Source organism: Eptesicus fuscus, chromosome 11 (genome assembly GCF_027574615.1).
Source record: "Eptesicus fuscus isolate TK198812 chromosome 11, DD_ASM_mEF_20220401, whole genome shotgun sequence".
Taxonomy (NCBI): Eukaryota; Metazoa; Chordata; class Mammalia; order Chiroptera; family Vespertilionidae; genus Eptesicus; species Eptesicus fuscus.
Window position 1 is genome coordinate 50094994 of NC_072483.1, and position 21978 is coordinate 50116971.

Consider the following 21978-nt stretch of genomic DNA (forward strand, 5'->3'; position numbering starts at 1 on the left):
AAGAGAGAGGCAGGGAATGATGTGTTCTATAAATTTGGTATCTGTCCAACCAAAGATCACAAATCATGTTTAAGTGCATGTTGTTAAAATGTAACCTCTCTTCCAGATTGAAAGCAATTGTAATGCGGATGCTTATTTTCAAGACTTTCGAATTCCAAATGGCTCCCAAATCTAGGGATTTGGTCTTGAACAGAACCAACTTAGAGAAAGTTCCCGTGGGAAGCGTTCACGATTCCTGAAACACAATGCGTGCCCGAGAAATTAGAAAGTCCATAACGTGAGTGTGTGTTACATGTTTGAACTGAGTTTGTGAGTGGTGGTCATGGCTACTAAGGGGCTCTGTTCACGGATTCATCCGTCAGAGCCAATACCGCCACCTCCACATGTCTCCCTCCTGCCCGCCTTCCTCTGGCAGCTCGTATATCTCACTTCTGACTTTGCTCCCCACAGCTCAGGCCTTCCCCAATTCTGAGCTGCCAACACAGAGCGCTTGGCTGGGGCACTTTTAAATATTCATGTGAAAGGAAGGAACTCAACTTCTGCTTTTGGGTCATTTAGTAACAGTTGGCTCTATTTCTTTTTCTTCTATTAAGCAATCTATTTGCACAGAAAAATATAACCACCAAGTGATTTTTTTAAACCAAGTATTAAAAGTAATGATAATAAATTAAAATATGCCAGGCATTTACATAACCTGCCATGCTCACTGGGCACATCTAGCAATGTGTTGTGAGCCCTTTCAGAGGGGAAATAACAAAGAACTTAAATGACCAAAATTTTTTTTATCAAATAAAGAAAAAAAAAGAGGAGGAGGAGGAATAGGGGGGAGGAAGGGAGGGAGGGGAGGAGGAAGAGGAGGGAGGGGGAGAAGGAGGAGGGAGAGGGGAGGAGGAGGAGAAAAGCATGGCTTAATTGTGATTTGACCTGAGAAGGAACACTTCCTGCTCGAAGCAAAACTACTTCAGACCATTGGGCACATCGTCAGGTTGATGTTGACAATGTGCCCTGTTTATTTTCTCCATCTTTGCCAGACACTCAATTGCAAGGCTTGATGTGGAACCAATAAATATATCTGTGAAAGCACGGGAAGAAAATGGATGTTTTCTTCCTCAGGGAGGCTCAATATATAAACATTTTCCCTTTGATCTATCCATTCTCCAGGCTCCACTCAGGACTTTCCACATCCACAGGGCAAACTTGATCTCACTATAACCTCACCCACCCCCAACTGTGGGAAGGAGTTAACTATGAGGAGATGAAGCAATACGCCCAGGATCCAAGCGCAGTGACCGAGCCAGCATTGGAGCTCAGGTCTGCTGACGCCGGAACAGGCCAGCGCTCTTTGCCCAAGGCTATGCATGTAACTAGCAGAAGGTAAAACCAGTCCCTGCTTTCTAGCTTCCAGCAACACCCAGCTTCCCGCCCTCTCCCACTCCCCTCAACACATCTCCCTTCTGTAAACAGGCCATTGTATCCAGTGTCTCTTCTAAGTCTTCTTGGTTGAGTGCTGCCTGTCTTAGCTGCAGGGCTGATATTCAAAATATTTAACAACTGGTATGACCCAAGCACTGACCAGTCAGAAGGAGCACTGGCCTACTGAAGGGTCAGGGACCTGGGGGCCCCCTCGCTGCAGTGGGCCACTGTAGCCCGAGGGGGGGCGGGTGGACTCAGAGGGATCCCAGGAAAGCTCTGCGTTAGGGCAGCTTCGGAAGGGAAACTTGTAAGGGAGGATCCAGTCTTCTGTCGTTTGTATACCGTGTGTACAGTGCTTTTATCATTCATTCAACAAATATTAAATCCCTACAATGTGCAGGATCTCATGGGGAAAACAAAGGCAGTCAGACATGCCCTCACGGCTTAGCTTATTTCCGGATAGACTACATGAGAAATGTACCTCAGTAGCTGCACTAGATACCAGAAAGCGGCCTGTGTTTTAAGATAGGTCCAGGGAAATGGGTGTGGCAGACAAAAAAAGGAGGGATCTGTCTGCTTGTTGATCAGAGAAGGCTTTCCGGAGCGCTCATTTCAGCTGCGGCGTTTAAAGGGTGGGGAAGATTTCGTGAGGAAGAGCTAAAAGGGACAGGCTTCGGGAAGAAGAGAAGCAGCACACGCAGGTAAGAAATGGTAAAGAAGGGAGGGAGGGAGGGAGGGAGGGAGGAAGGGAAGGAAAAGGAAGGAAGGAAGGAAGGAAGGAAGGAAGGAAGGAAGGAAGGAAGGAAGGAAGGAAGGAAGGAGGAAATGGTCAGGTAAGTAAAGGCAACAAACAGCTGTAGTCAGCACTCAGTGGAGGTGGCAGACAGGTAAGGGGGGTGGGAGTGGTCCCTGGAGTTCAAGGCAAGTTCCCTGGGAGCCCTCTCATTTCTAAATTGGCCAGGCACTGCCTCCCTCAGTTCTTACCAAACTAAAGAGCAAGCCGGCATCTGCCAAGTGGCCTGAGGAAATTCACACTCCTGCCCGCTCTGAGGAGGCAGGGAGCGTTGGCCATTGAATGCTGCCCCTGGAACCGCTGCCTGGGAACAGGATGCATTCTCCCAGCAGCTTGGAGGCAGCCCAGCGCTCTAACCCCATCTGGTCCTGAAGCCAGAAGGGGGTGCTTGGCCCTGGGCGGTGGGTGCTCCCTAGTTCCTAGCACAAACTCAATGTAGGCGGGAGGTGGGGAAGGGGAGGGCTGGTAAAAGACGGACCTGAAGTAGGAGTAGGCAGAGAACCCGGGAGAGGGCATTTGAGAAGGATGGCTGATTCTCAGAGTCGGATGCAGACACCATTGGGAGAGATTAGAAAGTTGTTTCACCATCCTCTAGGGTAGATGAGTCCCTCATAATTTCAGTTGAATGACAGAAACTAGTAACGTACTAAATGTAAGAGCATGGGCTCCAGGGTCCCACCAGTCTGGTCCAGTCCTTTCCTTGTCAGGAGAGCACAGTTCCTATTGCCCTAGAGTGATGCATTGGCAGCGAGGGCATGGATGCAAGGTGAAGTTAGGAAAAGGGAAATCAGTGAGTAAGTTTGTCAGTGCTTCTCCACCATAATGCAGGAAGACGGTGCTCTGTTCTCCAGGACCGTAGAGTCCTAACCAGAAATACCTTAGAGCCGTGGTCGGCAAACTGCGGCTCTCGAGCCACATGCGGCTCTTTGGCCCCTTGAGTGTGGCTCTTCCACAAAATATCACGGCCTGGGCGAGTCTATTTTGAAGAAGTGGCGTTAGAAGAAGTTTAAGTTTAAAAAATTTGGCTCTCAAAAGAAATTTCAGTCGTTGTACTGTTGATATTTGGCTCTGTTGACTGATGAGTTTGCCGACCACTGCTAGAGCAAATGCACCTGGGATAACTGGCTACCCTGCCTGAGGGCTGTGCTCCCTGAGAACAGCCCACGCCCTCTGCCCTTCATCTGCCTTCTGACCTGCAGCCCAGTCTCCCGAGGGGACTTGTGTTAGAGCCTCCTGTATACATAGCCAGCACAGTTTTCTCCTGTTGCCTTGTTTTTCAGATTGGAGTCTTTAATCACATTCACAGAGGTCCATGAATTCTTTAGAATAACTTTAAATTTAGTGTTTTCATTTTCAACATAAATAAAAATTTCAACATAAGCATTACCTGGATCGACACCTTTTTTATAGAGTAACGCCATGTAATAGCAATGCCCAGTCTGGATTTGCCGTTATGGCTGTCTTTAAAGTCTCATAATGTAAGTGTGAATTTAATGTTACCCAAACTGGGATATAGTCAAGAGTCTGCAAGTTTTCAATTTTGAGAAAGAGTCGCTATTATAAAGAATCTAGCAGGCTGGTTTATGCATCCGTCTCATAAGTTTGGCTATGATGACTCGGTCCTTTCCAGCTTACTCACTCAGAGGGAAGAGGCCCAGAAGTTACTGACTCTGTAAAGGTGAGGATCAGATCTGTCGTATTTGTACCAATATATTGCCAATCAGTAAAGCAGCCAGATGGCCTCCGGAAAAGCTCTGCTCTCTTTAGTGGGACAGATGGATTGGGATTGGTTAATCGGAGAAACCAATCGTAGATTTGAAATAAAAGACTTTTGGTCCTAAATCCCTTAATCGCTGCTCTGAAACTTAGGCAATAAAATATAGGCAATACTACTACTACTGCTACTACCATCACTGCCCCACAGGGATGCTGTGCTAATAATTTCTGGCTTTCTGTCACGCTGGGTCTGTGTAGCCCCACTCCTGACACAGCACTCTAGAGCCTTACAATTTGATGAGATGAGAACAGAGAGGCATGGGGAAGAACAGTGTTTGGGAGAGTCATCCCTGAAGTCTGGAGACTAGCTCAGGTGGAGCTAGCCAAGTTTCTTTAGGCAAATAGTGCATCTGGGGGTTGCAATAAACACTTGGGGTGCAAGTTACAAAGTAACGGAGGGGACTCATTGGCTCCTATAACTAGGAGTGCAGGGTGGGTCAGGCTTCAGGGGTGGAGGCCGAGGCTCTGCACTGCCCTCAGGACAATCTGCCCCTCTGCCCTGCCAAACACAGCATTTGCCCCTCCCTCAGGCTGGCTCTCCTCAGGGGCGCAGGATGGCTGTGGGCAATGTGCAGGCTACATGCTTCTTCATCTGGGGTTGCTGCTTAGGCTCAGCTTTCCAAGCAAGAATTCCAAGATGTACCCTGAGTAGAGTCCTCCTTGACATCTCTCTTCTCCAACGTTCCCCATCCAATCTATCCGAAAATTGTTGGGTCTGCCTTCAAAATATATCTAGCATCCAACCAGCCCTCACCACTGCCGCTGTTACCAGCCTGTTGCCAGCCATTGGCATGTCACCTGGATTATCGGAGTCAGTTCCTAACTGGCCTCCCTGCTTCTGCTCCTGTCCTCAGTACAGCAGCCCGAGTGGTACTTTACAAATGCAAGTCAGACCATGTCACTGCCCAGAATCCTCCTATGGCTTCCCACCTCACCAAGTGAAAGCCAACAACCTGTAAGGGCGTGATCTGGCTCCCCAGTAACCTTTCTGACCTCAGGGCCTGCCACCCGCCCTCCCCCCGCCCCCACTCCACTCCGGCCACACTGACCTCTTGTTTCTATTAACATGCCAGGTGCGCTCAGCTAATGACTGGGGACTCTATCGGCTGTCCCCTCTGCAGGGGGGGCTCTTCTTCCAGAGAGCCACAGGGCCCACTTTCAAGTCACGTTGTCAGTGACACCTACCCAAGCACCCATTGAAAATCGCCAGGCCCACAGACCCCCTGCACTCAGGATCCCCGCCCTTAATTATCTTTTCCCACAGTACTGCGCACCTAGTATATTTATTGCTTTTTTGACCATTTCCTCCCAGCTAGGATGGAAGGTATTCTTGTCTATTTGTTTTACTGATGTTTCCTCAGACCCCAGACTAGTATTTAGTTGATAGCAGGTGGTAAAAAATTTTTGTGAAATGAACAAATGCATTGGACTGACCTGGACACCCAGTCTACTTCTGAAGTCTTGGGCAGGAAGGTGACTAAATCCTTAAAGCTGGGAATAGGACCTACCAAATTGGACTAAACTGGGTGTCACCAGAGCTTAGAGTTTAGATTATGCTCCAAGAAAGAAACTGGTAAGAATCGACAGACAATGAGGTTAACAGCACCTGTAGTGTTTATATTGAATATAATTATTCCTGGGTCAAATCGCAAAACTACAAATCAAAATTTTGAGGGGCAGGGTAATCAATCTGCTTTTGAAAATATTGCTTTCTTTCTTGTTCTTTTTTATTTTTATCTTTTTAATCAGCAGCCCTGGATGATTCTTCTAATCACTAAAACTGAGAATAGTTTGCAGAATGTGTAAATGCTTGGCAGGCTCAACACAGGTGTACTATGAAACACGACTATGCTACGACAAAGAGAACTGAGATATAATGAGTGGTATTAAGCGAACAGAAGAGAGAATGTGTAGATAGAAGAGGAAAGACGTTCTTGCATTTAGAAAAAGGAAACACAAAGACCAACATTTGGGGGGTGTTTTTCCACCACTGGCCAAGGGACGAAGACTAGGCCTCGGGATGACAGATAAGCTGGCCCCTCGCCAGGGTTGTGAGGTAATTTGTCAAGCTCTGCAATGTGAAATGGTCTACAATACTATTGGTATTCGTTTGTTAGGGCTGCCATAAAAAGCTAAACCAACCAGCTGGTTTAAACTTATTGTCTCAAAGTGCTGGAGTTAGATGTCTGAGATCGAGGTACTGGTAGGATTGATTCCTTCTGGGTGCGGGCTGTGAGGGGGAATTCATTCTGTGTTCCTCTTCTGGCTTCTGGTGGGTTGCTGGCAATCTTTGGGGTTCCTTGGCTTATAGATGCATCATGCCGATCTCTGCCTTCATCCTCACATGACGTCCTCCCTCTATGTGTGCATCTGTGTACACATTTTCCCTTTTTTACAAGGACACCAGTCATATTGGATCAGGAGCCACTCTACTCTTCATCTAACAAATTACATCTGCAATGAATCTGTTTCCAAATAGGTCACATCCTGAGGTATTAGGAGTTAGGACTTCTACATGTGAATTGGGAGGGGACACAATTCAACCCATAACACCATCCCTTTCTCTGTTGTGATTATGAGATCTCACCAAACAACTTTCTGGTTACTAGGAGTGTTCCCAGGTGCCCAGGATTGAGCAGTGAGGGTCCTGGAGAACATATTGGTCACTGGAGAGGAATGTCCCCATTGTGAGTGGTCATTCTGTTCACTTCAGAGTCTTCCGTGAGTCTGGCTAGCATGAATTAGTTCCTGAGAGCCTGGTCACTGTAGTTGCACTGACAATGTGAGTTTTGGGGACTACACAGCTGTCAAACCCAATCTATAAAAAATGATGGATGTCATTACGAAGGGGATAGATACCTGAGTCGAAGGCGGGGATTCCCAGATATTCGGCCACAGACAGTCCATCCTTTCACTGGTCCATCTTCCCCGAACAACAGGCATTTTGAAAAGTGGTAAACGTCTGAGAGCTCGTCCTAGGACCAGAGTAAATAAAGCTGTCAGCCCAGGAAAATGCCCACCTGCCTTTACTAAGCTCTCTGACAAGACGGCCAAGTACCTTTTGTATCTGGGAGCCTCCGCCAAGGAGAAGAAAGGTCTTGATTTCAACTTCAATATTCTTGCTTGTCAGTATCCTTTTCTGGCTTCATCAACTGTCTTTCAGGTCTCGTGTCCCTAAAAAGAATACAGGGCTAATCTGTGTGGGGAGTATGGGAAGAGACTGGACAAAAATCATACACCTATGGATAAGGACAGCGGGGGGGGGGGGGAAGGTAAGGGCAGGGGGGGTGGAAACTGGGTGGTGGGGAGATATGGGGGGAAAAAGGAGAAACAGTTGTAATCTGAACAATAAAGATTCATTAAAATAAAAAAAATAAAAAATAAAAAATAAAAAAATAAAATAAAAGAAACAAATAAAAGAATACAGGGCTAAGACTTAGTGGAAGATCTCAGAAGGCCCAGACATTGTCATAATCTAGGAAAAATGTTCTCTTCGATTAGCTTAGACATTTTATCAATTAATCTCCTTATCTATCCATAGAAAAGGACATAATCAAATGGCCTTTAAATGGCCTTTATGGTTGGTTACATATGTAACATGAACTCTCTGGGCCATTAACACTAATTCTAAGCTGGAGAGTTTTAGATCCAGGCTAGGTTTTTATTTAAAACTCAGATTACAACAGCCAAAACTTGAGTACAATTAGATTTCCAAACCCTAGTCGTTGACCCAGAATTTCATCCAATGAAATTTTAATACAGTTAGAAGCCCTCTTAACAGAACACTGCTTAACCAACTCACTGGCTTAACCGTCACTCTCTATCCCTCTCAAACCCCCACTGACGCCAGGTGTACTGAATGCTAGGAGGCTACTGTTTAACACAGTATTTTCCAAACTGTCAGTCTTCATATCAACTTACTGGGTTGAAATAAATTCACTGGGCCCTAACCGGTTTGGCTCAGTGGATAGAGCATTAGCCTGTGGACTGAAGGGTCCCAGGTTCGATTCCAGTCAAGGGCATGTACCTTGGCTGCGGGCACATCCCCAGTAGGTGGTGTGCAGGAGGCAGCTGATCAATGTTTCTCTCTCATCTATGTTTCTAACTCTCTATCCCTCTCCCTTCCTCTCTGTTAAAAAAATCAATAAAATATATTTTTTAAAAAGAAATAAATTCACTGGGTTATGACTAGCATTTTAAAAATGAAACAGAATGGTTGAATAGTATGCTTAAAATCACTTATTTCTTCTAAAACGTGTTTACTGCCTCATAAAACAGTGAAATATAAGTGGGGAAAAACCCCAAACAAATAAAAAGAGACATGAAAAATGATATAAAAATAAAGTTGAATGCTTTAAAAAGACTCTATAAAGGCAGGTCACTTAAAAATAAGTAATAAAAACTGATGTTAAATTAGTTTTGAGCTAGAAAACTGTAAGAGATGAGGAAGAAATTGTAAAGCCTAAAAGAACTCCACATGGATACTGTGCTATGTGTCCTTAGCTCTTTCCCCACGGTAGAGAAACAAAGGCTAGAAGTCCTAAACCCAATCTATCAAGAGTGGGGTTAACGCAAGGAAGAAAATGAGTAATTTCAATCAGATCACCCACACAGTGAGCCCAACACCTAAAGACTGGGGAATAAGTGTACAATTAGGTACTTTAAGTACCGGTAAAAATAAAAAGTTTAAAGTTCAATAGTTTTGTAATTTCAATGACACCTGGTAAAAGGACATACATATATTTTTAAATTTGGGCCAGATCTTAAAATATGATGTAATAGGATTTGAATGCTATAAACTCATTGCACCTATCAATGAAGATAGAAATCACAAAGCAACTACCTTGGCCAGTGTGTTCAGTGGTTAGAGCCTCACCCCTCAAGCTGAAGGGTCTCCTGTTAAGAGTCCCGGTCAAGGGCATGCAGATTTGATCCCCAGCCCTGGTCCCCTGGTCCCCTGGTCCCCTGGTCCCCTGGTCCGGGCGCATGCAAGAAGCAACCAATCGATGTGTCTCTCTCACATCAATGTCCCCCCCCCCTCCCTCTCCCTTCCTACCTTCCTCTTTCTCTAAAAAATCAATGGAAAAAAATATCCTTGGGTGAGGGTTAACAACAAAAGGAAATCACAAAGCAACCCCTTAATGTGTCAAAGAATGACATGATTAGGGCAAAGGAAAGGGAAAAAAACAAAACAAAACAAAAACAAACAAAAAAACAGTTTCACACCAGGAAGGACTACTCACTTACAAGCTAAAGATTCATGACCAGCCCAGATAACTAATTTTCTGCAAATCTTTTCCTTTCTCCTTGGCACTGTCCTCTTGCCCCACTAGAATTGGCCGCTCCTTCGTGTCCCACTGGCTGCTGTAAGTCTGTCTACTGAGGGACCTACCAGAGCCCCTGAAATAATTCTCTGTACCTCACTGTTTATATATGCATGCCCATCAGTCAGACCCAAAGCTCCTGAAAGATAAGGACCAGGTCTTGCCTGGTATCCTTAGCACCAGCCTGGGGCCTGGCACGTGGTAGGTGCTTACTAAATATTCGTTAAATGAATGACTCTGTGCAAAGATAAAGTATTGTCCTAATTTTCAACAAAATGGAACGTGACTGAAGTAATTTGGAAAAAAATTTAAAGTGTTTAGTAATAAAGGCGGGAGGCACTGGAGTGGCACAGAAAGATCAACGTGCACTGGACTGTCACAGCTCGGGTGAAATAACCATCGAGACCATTCCCCTCACTTTGCCTTCACTGTGGACTGACTATGGAGCCTTCTGTGATTTTGTTTCGCTGCCTGGGATCTTGAAACTGCAAAAGTAGGCCCCTAAGTAAGAAAGACAAAAGGAGATGTCTTTCCACTTCAATCTGATGAGTTGATTTTCTAGCACAAGTCAGGAAAGGTGGGCTGGTCTGGGAAAAATAAACAGCAAAACTACTGCTTTATCCTCAGGATTTTCTCCCCTCTATCTCTAACTATCCAAAATATGATCATTTCTATCAGCTAAATCATATTCACAGTATTTTTCCTGAGTTACAGAGTAATGCACACTAACTGTGAAAGGAGTTGGAGAGAACTAATAATTATAAAGCAGCAGGAGGGAACCCGCTCATAACCCAACGACACCAGGGCATCAGCTCGAACCCCTGGCGTCTGGCATGTTCACATGGAACCTGGGCCTGCGAGCAGAGAACCCCAGGCAAGAGGGAGAACAGATGCAATATGGTCACGAGCAGGACAGGGCCCTATTTGAGATTCTCAGAGTTTGGGGTCATAGTGGAAGCCGGGGCTCCCCTGGGCACCTCCAGCCCTTTGGGGCTGGGGCAAGTTGCTTGGCCTCCAGGGAACCCTAACCTTTCTCCCCACCACTTGCTAGGGGTTTGGGGAGGGTGGTTGCTGGAACGCAGGCCCTCATCCTTCAGGGACGCTCGCTGCTGCTCACATCCCTCCCACCGTCATACCCCTTCCGCCTGGAAGGGACTGCCACCCGGGCCCCTGCAGGTTTCCAACGCGGGGCACCCGGCATCGGCCTCGTTTCCAGAACCAGAGCCCTGGGCGGGGCTGGCTGTGGGCTGGGGCGTGAGAGGCACTGCCGCCCCGACACCCAGACCCGAGCCCCAGGAGCCAGGCACCCGCGGCCGGCCGGCGGGGCGGCGGGAGCAGGGTCCGCGCGGGAAGCGGGCGGCCACGCTCCCTTCGACGTTAGGCTGCCGCCTCCTCCCAGGACGTGGGGGGCCCGGCCCCTGCGGGCGGCGCGCCAGCTGGACCACGACCCACGGCCCCCCGCGGCCTCGGCCCCGCAATCTCCGCGGGCTTCTCCGCCCCCCTCCACCCCCCTCCCTCTCCTCCGCCCCCTTCCTGTCTCCCATCCCCCTCTCTGCCGCCTAACCTCTTCCCGCCCTTCTCCTCCCGCTCCCTTCTTCCCCTCCCCTCCCCGCTCCGCCCCGTGCCGGGTCCCTATCGCCTCCCTCCTCCCTCCCCGCCTCCCTCCGGCTCGGGTGCGCCCGCAGAGCAGAGGGCGGCGGGCCGAGGCGGAGACCCCTCCCCTCCCCTCCCCGCCCCGCCCCGGGGAGCTGGAAGCTGAGAACTTCAGCCCCGCCGCCCGGTCCCGGCGCGCCCGGACCCAGGTCTGCAGACGCCGAGCCAACGACAGCCAAGCGGGTTAAGGGCGCGCACGTGGGCTTCCCGGGAGGCTCTTCAGGCCAGTGAGGCTTTTCGCACACACGGCCCCTTCCTTTGGGCAGGGGAATAAGAGGCAAGATTGCAGCTCCGCGGAGGAAGCGTCTGGACGCCGCTGGGGCCCCCAGGCGCGGTGGGGAGTGGGGAAGGGTTCAGGTCCCGCAGCCGAAGGCCCGGGGCAGGCCCAGCTCGCTGGAGCCCGGGGCCTCCTCCGGGGGCTCCGCGTCCCTCCTGTGCGCCCTCGAGCTGCGAGAACCCTGGGGAGCGCCTTCCCCTGGTGTCCTGGGGCTTCGTGGGAGACCAGAGAGCCAGTGTTCTAGGTTAGGGGAGGGCGGTACAGCCCTGAGCCTGAGGCATTTAGAGCCAACATGATGAGCTGGCCGAAAAGCAAAACCATGTGCTCCAGGGAAAAAATCGGTTTAGGACTGTGGTCGGCAAACTGCAGCTCACGAGCCACCTGAGGCTCTTTGGCCCCTTGAATGTGGCTCTTCCACAAAATACCACGGCCTGGGCGAGTCTATTTTGAAGAAGCGGCGTTAGGAGAAGTTTAAGCTTAAAAAATTTGGCTCTCCAAAGAAATTTCAGTCGTTGTACTGTTGATATTTGGCTCTGCTGACTAACGAGTTTCCAGAGTAAAAAGATTCGCTTACATCTCGGCACTGCCTCTGGCTAGATGTAGGGCTTCCATCAGTCACTGAAGCTTTCTGAGACCATTTCTTCATCCATCAAATGGAACCGTGACCCCTGCCCTGGGGTGGTGGGGAGGAGAAACTGTGAGGACGCGTGTGATACTGTACACGCTTCTGTCTTCGCAGATTCATGACCGGGTCCATCTAAGGAGAAGAACAGAGTAGCTTAACCCTGCCTTCCAAGGAGACCACAGTGGAAGCCCTATTTCCCAACACTGTGAGCAATGGCTTGAAGGAAACCCCAGGGGCCTGTGTGGCTATTACAAAACTCTTGCACAATCGTCTTAACCAGGGTAGTCGTATTTCACCATCGTTAAAAAATGGCTGGTTATGTAGTGCATCTGAGAGGAGGGAATGTTATGAATTAAAGATTCTATCAAAATAGTGAGAAGATGGATGGAGATTACGAAGCGTTCAGTTAAACCAAATGGAACAGTTTGTGGTGTTCCCACAGAATTCCTCAGAGCCCTCGGTAAGTGTACGGTGACTCGGAGAGCCTCCCGGGAGTCGGCATGTCAGGGCTGACGGCTCTGTCAAGAAACGCACTTGAACACCAAGCCTAGCCTTCCTCACAGCCTCACAGGCAGGTTGTCCTAATCTCACACTTGAATTTCTAAGCTTTCGGACTTGAGACCAAGTCGTGGGCATTTCTCCTTCCTCATCTGTAGCCAAAGGCTTGCAAAGAATTAAACCTCTCAGGTTCTTACGTCAACTTATTGCATGCCTCTGTGCCAGACATGGCATGGGGCTACAGGTACAGAAGCATATAGAACAAGCAATACTCCAGGTCTCAGGAGAAGACAAACACAAATATTGACAATGACACTGAGATCGGCTTCTCGCTTTGAGCAGCTGTCAGTGGGCTTAGGGCAGGGTCTGGTCTCAAACTCCGATGCCTACCAGGGAAGAGAGGGGAAGTGTATGGGTGGGAGGCTGGACCTGCAGGACCAGGAAGAAGGGGAGTCACCATGGAGCATGTCACTGACATCCAGGCCAGGCTACTACTGATCTTTCAAGAGAAGCCAGATGTCTGAGTTTTTTAAAATATATTTTTAATTGATTTCTTACAGAGAGGGATAGAGAGTTAGAAACATCGATGAGAGAGAAACATCGATCAGCTGCCTCCTGCACACCTCCCACTGGGGATGTGCCCGCAACCAAGGTACATGCCCTTGACTGGAATCGAACCTGGGACCTTTCAGTCCGCAGGCCGACGCTCTATCCACTGAGCCAAACCGGTTAGGGCTGAATTTTTATGTGAAATCACCTGATTTCTAAATGTCAGCAGTTCACACGTTTCCTAGTAGAAGAACACGTGCTGGACCTCAAAACTCTTTCTGTGGGCCTGCAACGAACTACTCATGTCACCAAAAACTACTCAGAAGTATGATGATAATGCAAGAAGGTTGAGAAACATTGCTTTATAGCTACAAAAGTGTAAGTGCCAGGTAAATAATATTTAATCTTCCTAAGTATCCAGAAATAGTTATTATGGGCACCATATGTGCCAGGCCTTATTGTTTTGACTGTAATAACCTATGTGAATAAGTCATCAGGCTACTGTACTTCAGTTTATCCATTAAAAAACAAAAACAAAAAAACTTGGCTCTGCCTGAGTAGCAAACACAAACACACACACAACACACACACACACAACAAAAACCTAAATTTTCCCAAGCAAAGCAAATGAGGGGAACTGACATAACTGTGGAATTCAAAATATTATTTTATGATCCCATCCCCTTTAGGTTCTCAGAATACTTGAGTTTGGGGAGGAATCCCAGTGTACACACATAGTATATTTGTGCAATTGCCAATTGTGTTTTAAAACTGCTGCCCAATACAGTTTGCATTCATTTTGCCAGACATGTCACCCAACTGTAGTTTTTTTGTTTGCTTTTTTAAGGGATGGAGTTTTGATAAAGATGCTCTAGGGTCCCTGAAGAGGGGCCCAAATACCACCCAGCCAGTTTACTTCAAGGAGAAATAAACAGGCAGATGATTAATTTGGTCAAGAGCAAAAATTAACTTATTTTAATTTTCTAATTGTTGGGAGGGGTGCTAGATTGGTGAGGCACACACAAAAAAAAAAATGTAAGAAAAGGAAGGAGAGTGAGAACTAACAGCCCTTACTATGTGCAGGCTGTGAGGAAGTGTTACCAGTTTCACAGACACAAGAGAGTAAAATAGGCATGAGATTTACCCCACCCCTATCTCTCAGCAGATAACCGAGCTCTCTGCCCACTTCAGGGACAAAGTGCATGCGAAGTCAGCTTTTGCCTTTACCTTGCCTTCATTACAAAAGTAGAGCCTTCCTACCCCGAGCCACATCTCCCATTCGTGGTCCAGCTCCGCCTCGCCTCTCTATAGAAAGAGCTCCTATTAAAGTCACCAATACCTTTTCTTTGGCCAGACCCTCAATGATTAATTTTCAGTATTTTTCTGAAGCGTTTGACACTGCCTCTCCATGCTTCCTTTTCTGAAACCATCCTGTCTTCAGTTTTGTGTGTTTCTCCTCTATTTCTCTGGCTACCCTTTCTCCGGCTCCTCCGTGGGCGCCTCGCTCTCCTTCCTTGTATCATTAAATGTTCACTCTTTTCCTTCTGCTCTTCCTGGATGAGTTATCCATGCCCACCGTTTCTATTATCACATGAACACCAGGACCCAGATCTGTTTCTCAAGCCCATCCCTCTGTCCTGATTCTAGGTCAGCGTGTCCACAATATGTCCTAAGACAAGACATATCTCCAAAAGGGATCCTGCAGATTCCTCACACTCAACCTGTGAATAACTGAGTGCATCCCCTTTACCCCAAATCCTGCTTGTCCTCGCCTATTTCTGCCCTTGGTTATGATGGTTGTTACCTACACGAGAAACCCAGGGGTCATCATCATAAGCTCCTCTTCTTCCTCCACCCCCCCCCACCCCAAGCGGGTCAGCCATCAAGTTGGATCTCAGTAGTTTATCTCCTCTTCACTTCACATAGCTTTGGTTTAGTTCGTCTCTCATCTGGACCAGGCATTCAGTAGTAGCATCACTTACCATCCTAACATTGCTTACTCCGCCTCCGGTCTTCTGACGGCTGCAACAGTATCACCAGAATGACTGGAGACACACAACCGTTCACATCACTGTCTGCTTAAACTCCTATAGGGCCTCCCACCATCATTAGGATCAAGTCGAAACTACTAACTACTTCGCCTTGCAAGCAAGGTCCTCTCCAGCCTTACTTCTCACTGCCTCGCTCTCTGCACGTTATGCCCCCGCAAGAACTAGGACTGTGTACTCATGTGGTGGCATCTAAATGTTTGCAGCTCAGCATCTTTGTCCGCATTAAGCCTTATCTAGAAAGACTCCTATCTTCCTCACGCTCAGGGGCCCCTCCTGGTATAGTGAGCTGCCTGTACCACAGTATCCGTGAGATGGCTTTGCAGGTCCCACTGCCTGCCTCCACCCTGCAGACTCTTGATCATTTAACAGCCTCCCCCTCACTGTTGCCAGCCACCTTGCCTTTCATCCTCTTGGGCCCCGGGGAACCCTGATGTTTGTCAATAGTGAACAGGCGTGTGTCAGTGTCGGAAGGGCTTGCAGCCAGTGCCATCTTATTTTGGAGAAAACTGCCTTCGTGAAGAGAGCCTGGTTTCTCTTACAGGCCCTTGTCCTTTCTGCTTCGGTTCCCAGCCAGGCTGCAGTGGATTTTTCCGCATAGAGAGGGCAGACCCCACCTAGCCATCCGCTGAGATCGAATGACCTCGCCATCATCAGAGCCCTGTGGCTCCACGGATATTGTTGGTGAGGATGAAGCTAGCTTGAGCCTCCATGTTTCTCAAACGGGAGCTTATCAGAAGAAAAACATTAGCCCTGACAGAGTGGCTCAGTTGGTTGAGTGCTGTCTGTGCACCAAAAGGTTGCCAGTTCAATTCCCAGTCGGAGAACATACCAGGGTTTCAGATTTGATCCCCAATTGGGGAGCATATGGAAGGCAACTGATCGATGTTTCTTTCTCTCTCTCTCTCTCTCTCTCTCTCTCTCTCTCTCTCCCTCTCTCCACACACACACACACATACTTCTTTCTAAGCACATCCTCCGATGAGAGTTAAAAAATAAAAATAAAATATTAAAGAAATGATCACTCATATGGTTTGTGGATAAGGCAAAATCATGAAGGCTGTTCACAAATGTCTGTAGTTGGGAAACATCTGTGCAGTGAATAACGTAGGCCTGCATCAAGGAGTGCACTGAGCCGGGGTCTGAGATGAGTGAGAGAAAGGGGAAGGGGACCCTGGAGGACTGGCCTGAGCCAGGTGGGCCTTCCCTCACGTCACCACACCCCCACACTCTTCCCGGAGTGTAGCTTTGGCTGCACTGTAACACAATAGTAAGAAAGCCCTAACATTCTGGACAAGAAGACTCACTGGAGTTTTCAGTGGGAGGGAAGGAGTTTCATGACACACTGTCCTACAGTGAAGACAGGGCAGGCATTGCTTTGGATGCGTGACCCCGTGCGCATGGAGGAGAGGGGCACAACTCTCACTCTGCAGCAATAAATTGCCAATTTAATTATCTAGTGATGTCCTGCAAACTGAGTTATTTGATATTTTCTGCAAGAAAACATCCCTAAATTGTCAGCAGTCTCCCCTGCGTCCTAATTATTGTGTCACTAACTGTGTTGGTTCCACTTTTTTTCCCCTACAAAATGGGTGCCTCGGCATGGGCTGATCATAGTTATCACTTTTTAATGGCCAAATCTGATGGTTTATTGAGAGTTTCCCCAGCGCTGCCGGCCATCGGGGCCTCATGCATCAGTGCCAGACAAATGTGAGTTGAGGAATCCTGTCCCAACTATTTGTCAACACCTCAGAAAAGAAAATGTCAGGAGCACATGACAGTGGTCAAACTAGTTACGAATTTGAATTTAGCTGTTCTCCTTCTAAGGATTTTAACTATATGATGTTAACCATCTATTCTCTTTAAATTTCATATTAACAAGACTAGATAGTTTAATTTTTCTCCCATAATTCTTGCTCTACCAACCATGGGTAGGTTAACACCAAAGGAACCTGAGATTGAGTCTACAACAATCCTAGCTAATAAAAAGGTAATATGCAAATTGACCATCACTCCAACACACAAGATGGCCACCCCATGTGGACACAAGATGGCTGCCACAAGATGGCCTGCAGGGGAGGGCAGTTGTGGGCGACCAGGCTGGCAAGGGAGGGCAGTTAGGGGTGACTGGGCCAGCAGGGGAGGGCAGTTAGGGACAATCGGGCTGGCAGGGAGCAGTTAGGCGTCGATCAGGCTGGCAGGGGAGTGGTTAGGGGGTGATCAGGTTGGCAGGCAGAAGCGGTTAGGGGCAGTCAGGCAGGCAGGCAGGCGAATGGTTGGGAGCCAGGAGTCCTGGATTGTGAGAGGGATGTCCGACTGCCCACCAGGATCGGGCCTAAACGGGCAGTTGGACATCCCTCAAGGGGTCCCAGATAGGAGAGGGTGCAGGCTGGGCTGAGGGACAACCCCCCCTCCCGTGCACGAATTTTGTGCACCAGGCCTCTAGTAATTACATAAACAATAATAGCTAACAGTTAACAAATGCTCCTACATACTAAGCCCTATTCTGAGTGCTTTGTGTGTATTGACTCATTAAATCCAACAAAAACTCTGTAAGACAGTTGGTGTTATTATTCCCATTTTACAGATGAGACATTGAGGCACTTTATGAAGGTTACGTAGCCAGGCAGTCTGCCTTGAACCCACACCCTTAAGACCACTTGCCCCCTCCAACAGAAGCAGCAGCATTTCACGATCATCAAAAACTATTTATTGAATACGTACGGCAGGCATGCGAACTGTTCACAGTCATCCTCACATACCCCAGGAGGAAGTGTGATTAGTCCCATTTTACGGAAGAGAACACTGAGTGACATGACTGGTAAGTGCCAGGGCAGGGACGACGGGTCTGTCAGACTCTGCCACTGTGGAAGGTGCCTGTAAGGAAAGGATCCTGATCCTGGCAGAGCAGCAGGCCCTAAACAAAGTCGTCAGCGGGGAAATTTAAAGTGCCCTGGAAGGCCCACTGGGGAAATGGCAGATTCTAGGACGGGGGCAGCTGAGGTTGAACATACAAGGTGAGCTTGGGGCATTCCATGGTGACAGTAAAGTGGTGCCCCAACAAAGCAAAACACAAACAGGATGGACACGTCGAACGGAAACGGGCGCTCCCCGAAAGAGCTCCCAGTGTCCAAACTGGAACCATCAGAGCAACCAAACGAATAATCATGTGCGATTATTACTCGAAGAAGAACTAAAGAGCCACGACTCCATATTGGTATAAATAAATGTTTGAATACATAGATAAATAAGCAGAAGAACAAACTGTGCTTACAGAAGGGTTCCAGATTGTAAATGTAGAAGGAACGAGGTAAGCAGACAATCATTCCAGCCTCACAGTAATAACTGCTGCAAGCGAGATCCACTGAGGAATGCGAAAAGTAGTGGGTGAAACGTTAAGGAGAAGCAGGATCTTAGTATTGCCTCAAAGCATCTACCCCAAAATATTAATTAATTACACTGGTGGTTTTAACATATACCCCCAAATTCTTTGATGCTCCTTCCTCCAGAGAAGGAGCTTAATCCCTTATCCTCTGAGTGTGGGCTGAACACAGTGACTTGCTGGTAACAAACAGAGTATGGAAAAAGAAAGTGAGCGCCCGGCCAGTGTTGCTCAGTGGTTGAGCGTCGACCTATGAACCAGGAGGTCACAGTTCAGTTCTGATCGGGGCACACGCCTGGGTTGTGGGCTCGATCCCCAGTGGGGGGGCGTGTGGGAGGTGGCCTATCCGTGATTCTCTCTCATCATTAATGTTTCTATGTCTCTCTCCCTCTCCCTTCCTCTTTGAAATCAATAAAAATAATTTTTTTTTTAGAAAAAGAAGAAGAAAAGAAAGGTAGCAACTCTACAGTGGCGAAACCTGGCAGATACCACCTCAACCAAGTGGTTAAGGTTAGCATCATTTGGAAAGTCATGCTCATATGTGAACCCCTGATACGATGCCATGAGAAAGGCACTTCCCCTCTGGGGTATTTTCCCCCAAACCCCAGTCCAGCCATGAGAAAACATCAGGCCCAAACCCAACTTGAGGGGCATTCTACAAAATACATGACCAATGCTCTTCACAAGTGTCAAGGTCAGGAAAGAAGGCAAGCCTGAGAAACTGGCACAGATCGGAGAAGACGATGGAGACATGACAAGTAAGGCCCACGTGGAGTCCTGGCCTGGATTCTAGAACAGAAAAAGGACATCGGTCGGGAAATCTGAAGGAAGTCTGAAGTTGAGTTAATAGCCTCGTGTCCATGTTGGTTTCTCAGTTTGGTAACTGGGCCATGGCATGGTATTCCCAGTAGGGGCAGCTGGAGGAAGGGTCTGAGGGAACGCTAGCGATGGCTTTGAAGAGGGGAGTGGTAAGAAGTTGAGGGGCTGGGCAGGAGGCTGTGGTTAATATCTTCAATGCGTGGACTGCTTTGTACCCAGTGCTTCTGTGTGCTCTCACCAAAACTCGTCTTATGTTTGATGGTTTTTCTCTACTAGTTTTTGAAAGCCTGGAAGGGGATTTGGGAAAAATAGGTAGCCGGATTTGGGAGTGGCAGAGTGGGCATGGAGACACCTCCAGTGGACGGAAAAACTGAGAGAATCAGAATACAACAATAATATATCATTGTTGGCTCATTAACTGTAACAAGCATACCATGCTAGTCAGGAAGCTGAGTGGGAAGTATATGGAAACTCTCTGTGCTACTTTCTTTTTTTTTCTTCTTTTTTAAAATATATTTTATTGATTTTTTACAGAGAGGAAGGAAGAGGGACAGAGAGTTAGAAACATCGATGAGAGAGAAACATCGATCAGCTGCCTCCTGCACACCCCCCACTGGGGATGTGCCCGCAACCAAGGTACATGCCCTTGACCGGAATCGAACCCGGGACCCTTCAGTCCGCAGGCCGATGCTCTATCCACTGAGCCAAACCGGTTTCGGCTCTGTGCTACTTTCTCAACTTTTCTGTAAAATTAAAACTATTCTAAAAAAAAATAAAGTCTATTTAAAATTTGAAATAAACCATCGCCCCGCCAGGCTCCGGAAGTAAGCCGAGCACAGAGACTTACCGAAGGTCCGGCAGAGCCACCCTGGTTTGGCTCCCAGGGACTTGGGAGGCTGCCCAGTGGGACAAGTGGCAGGAGCAGGGAGACGATGGCAGGGCCCGGAGGAGAGGGCACAATTAGCCACCAGAGCACAGGAAAAGGAGGGAGGTGGGGAGCAAACGGAGGCCAGCACGGCAGGCCATTTGTTTTACGTGGCTGCCTGCCCCACCTCCATCCCTCCCACCTGCTCCTCTTCCTCCTGCGCCTCTTGCCTTCTAACAGACCAGATGCTGGGTATCCTGTCTGTCCTGCGGATTCCTCCTCCACTCTTTTCCACCCTGCCCTGGGCCCCCAGGGACTTCCCGCCGTTGGCTTCCCTGGGACCGGCCCGTGGGAGGCATGCGCAGTGCTCCGAGAAGGGAGGAGAGCGGGGCTGGCATCCTTCGGCTCCTTGCCCGCCTGTGTGCCTCACCTGGCCGGGTCCCTCTCGCCGAGGCCACAGGTCCCCTCGCTGGGTGCCGGTGACTGCCCCTCCGCCTGGCCCGTCAGGCCTGGGCGTGGGTGGTGGTTCCACAGTGGATAATTCTTGGGTGCTACGCCATTCCTTGTCGGCTTCCCTGAAGTCTGCCCAGGTCTTGGTAAACCCTCCGTCATTCAGCTCCTCTCCATGACCCGCTGGAATGCGCCATCCCTTTCCTGCGGGGACCACAACTGACAGAAAAAGTGACTCATTATGTTTATCGTCTATGGCTTGTCTTTCCTTTCAGAACATCAACTCCATGAGGGCAGAGATTGTGTATGCTTCCTTCACTGCCGTGGCACCTAGCACATATGTGCTGAGTAGAGAAGTGAATGCGCATTTGATCCGGACTCTCTCATGTGGTGCATGTGGCTGAGGCTGCAGGGCCGTCTAAGACAGTGGTCGGCACACTCATCAGTCAACAGAGCCAAATATCAACAGTACAACGACTGAAATTTCTTTTGAGAGTCAAATTTTTTAAACTTAAACTTCTTCTAACGCCACTTCTTCAACATAGACTCGCCCAGGCCGTGGTATTTTGTGGAAGAGCCACACTCAAGGGGCCCAAGAGCCGCATGTGGCTCGCGAGCCGCGGTTTGCCGACCACTGGTCTAAGAGATTCCCGAGTGCCAGGCGCATTCTCGAGCTACTGAAGCCCACTCTGCCCCAGTAAGAGCAACTCCATGGCCCCGGCTGCTTCCCTTGTCCTGGGGAATTAATTGCACGGCGGGGCTTTCTGGCATTCTCTCTCTTGCACACAAACTTGGCCATGTGTGCCTTGCTTTTATACATGTACATGTTCATGTCCCTGCAAACTTTCTGTCTCTGGGATCAGAGAGTTACAGTGTTCCCACCAGGCCCTTACAAACCTGCCGTTTACAAAAGAGCTCTGGCCCTGAGCCGGGGAGCCTCCAGCTGCGGGCTGACCCCGCCTGCAAAGTCAACTTGCAAGATGCGCCAATGTCCTAATCCTCTTCCAAACCACGCTAAGTAGGTTTTATCCGGTGACCTGTAAAACCAAATTAGTAAAGGGACACTTCATTCCAGCTCGCTGGAGAGCTTCTAAAACCTCCGAGAAAGCCAACACAGCACATTTCTGTGCTGGGGGGCCGAGAAACACATCCCATTTTCCAAAGCAAAATGTCCTTCCTTTGTCCTGGCTTGTCTCACATCATTCGGCACACGGGAGGTATTTCCCGAGGCCTTCACAGGGATCCCCAGCGAAGGTGGGATGCAGTTCTTGAGAGGGAGAAAAATACGGTGGCCAGGGAGGTCAAGTGATTTTCCCTACGTCCTGCCAAGTCCAGTCCCAGCTCTGGTCTCCTGACTCCAGCACCGGGAACATTTGCTCTGTTATTATTACCCCAGGAGCTGGCTGATTGCACAATATCAGGAAATAGTCCATATGAAATCCTGGCCCACAGAGCGTACATGTTCTGCTTTTTATTCTGCAGCTTTTTAATAAAGTGTGTTTTCCT

The 21978-nt window shown here is 48.5% G+C and overlaps 2 long non-coding RNA genes across 2 annotated transcripts; both read left to right on the forward strand.

The window, feature by feature from the left end:
- Nucleotides 1-2050: 2050 nt before the first annotated feature.
- Nucleotides 2051-20797, forward strand: LOC129150704 (uncharacterized). The gene is made up of 3 exons (XR_008557427.1): nucleotides 2051-2114; nucleotides 18772-18848; nucleotides 20748-20797. It is a non-coding gene; the product is annotated as an uncharacterized LOC129150704 (long non-coding RNA).
- LOC129150703 (uncharacterized) lies at nucleotides 11044-12231 on the forward strand. Its single transcript, XR_008557426.1, has 2 exons — nucleotides 11044-11186; nucleotides 11976-12231. It is a non-coding gene; the product is annotated as an uncharacterized LOC129150703 (long non-coding RNA).
- Nucleotides 20798-21978: the final 1181 nt, after the last annotated feature.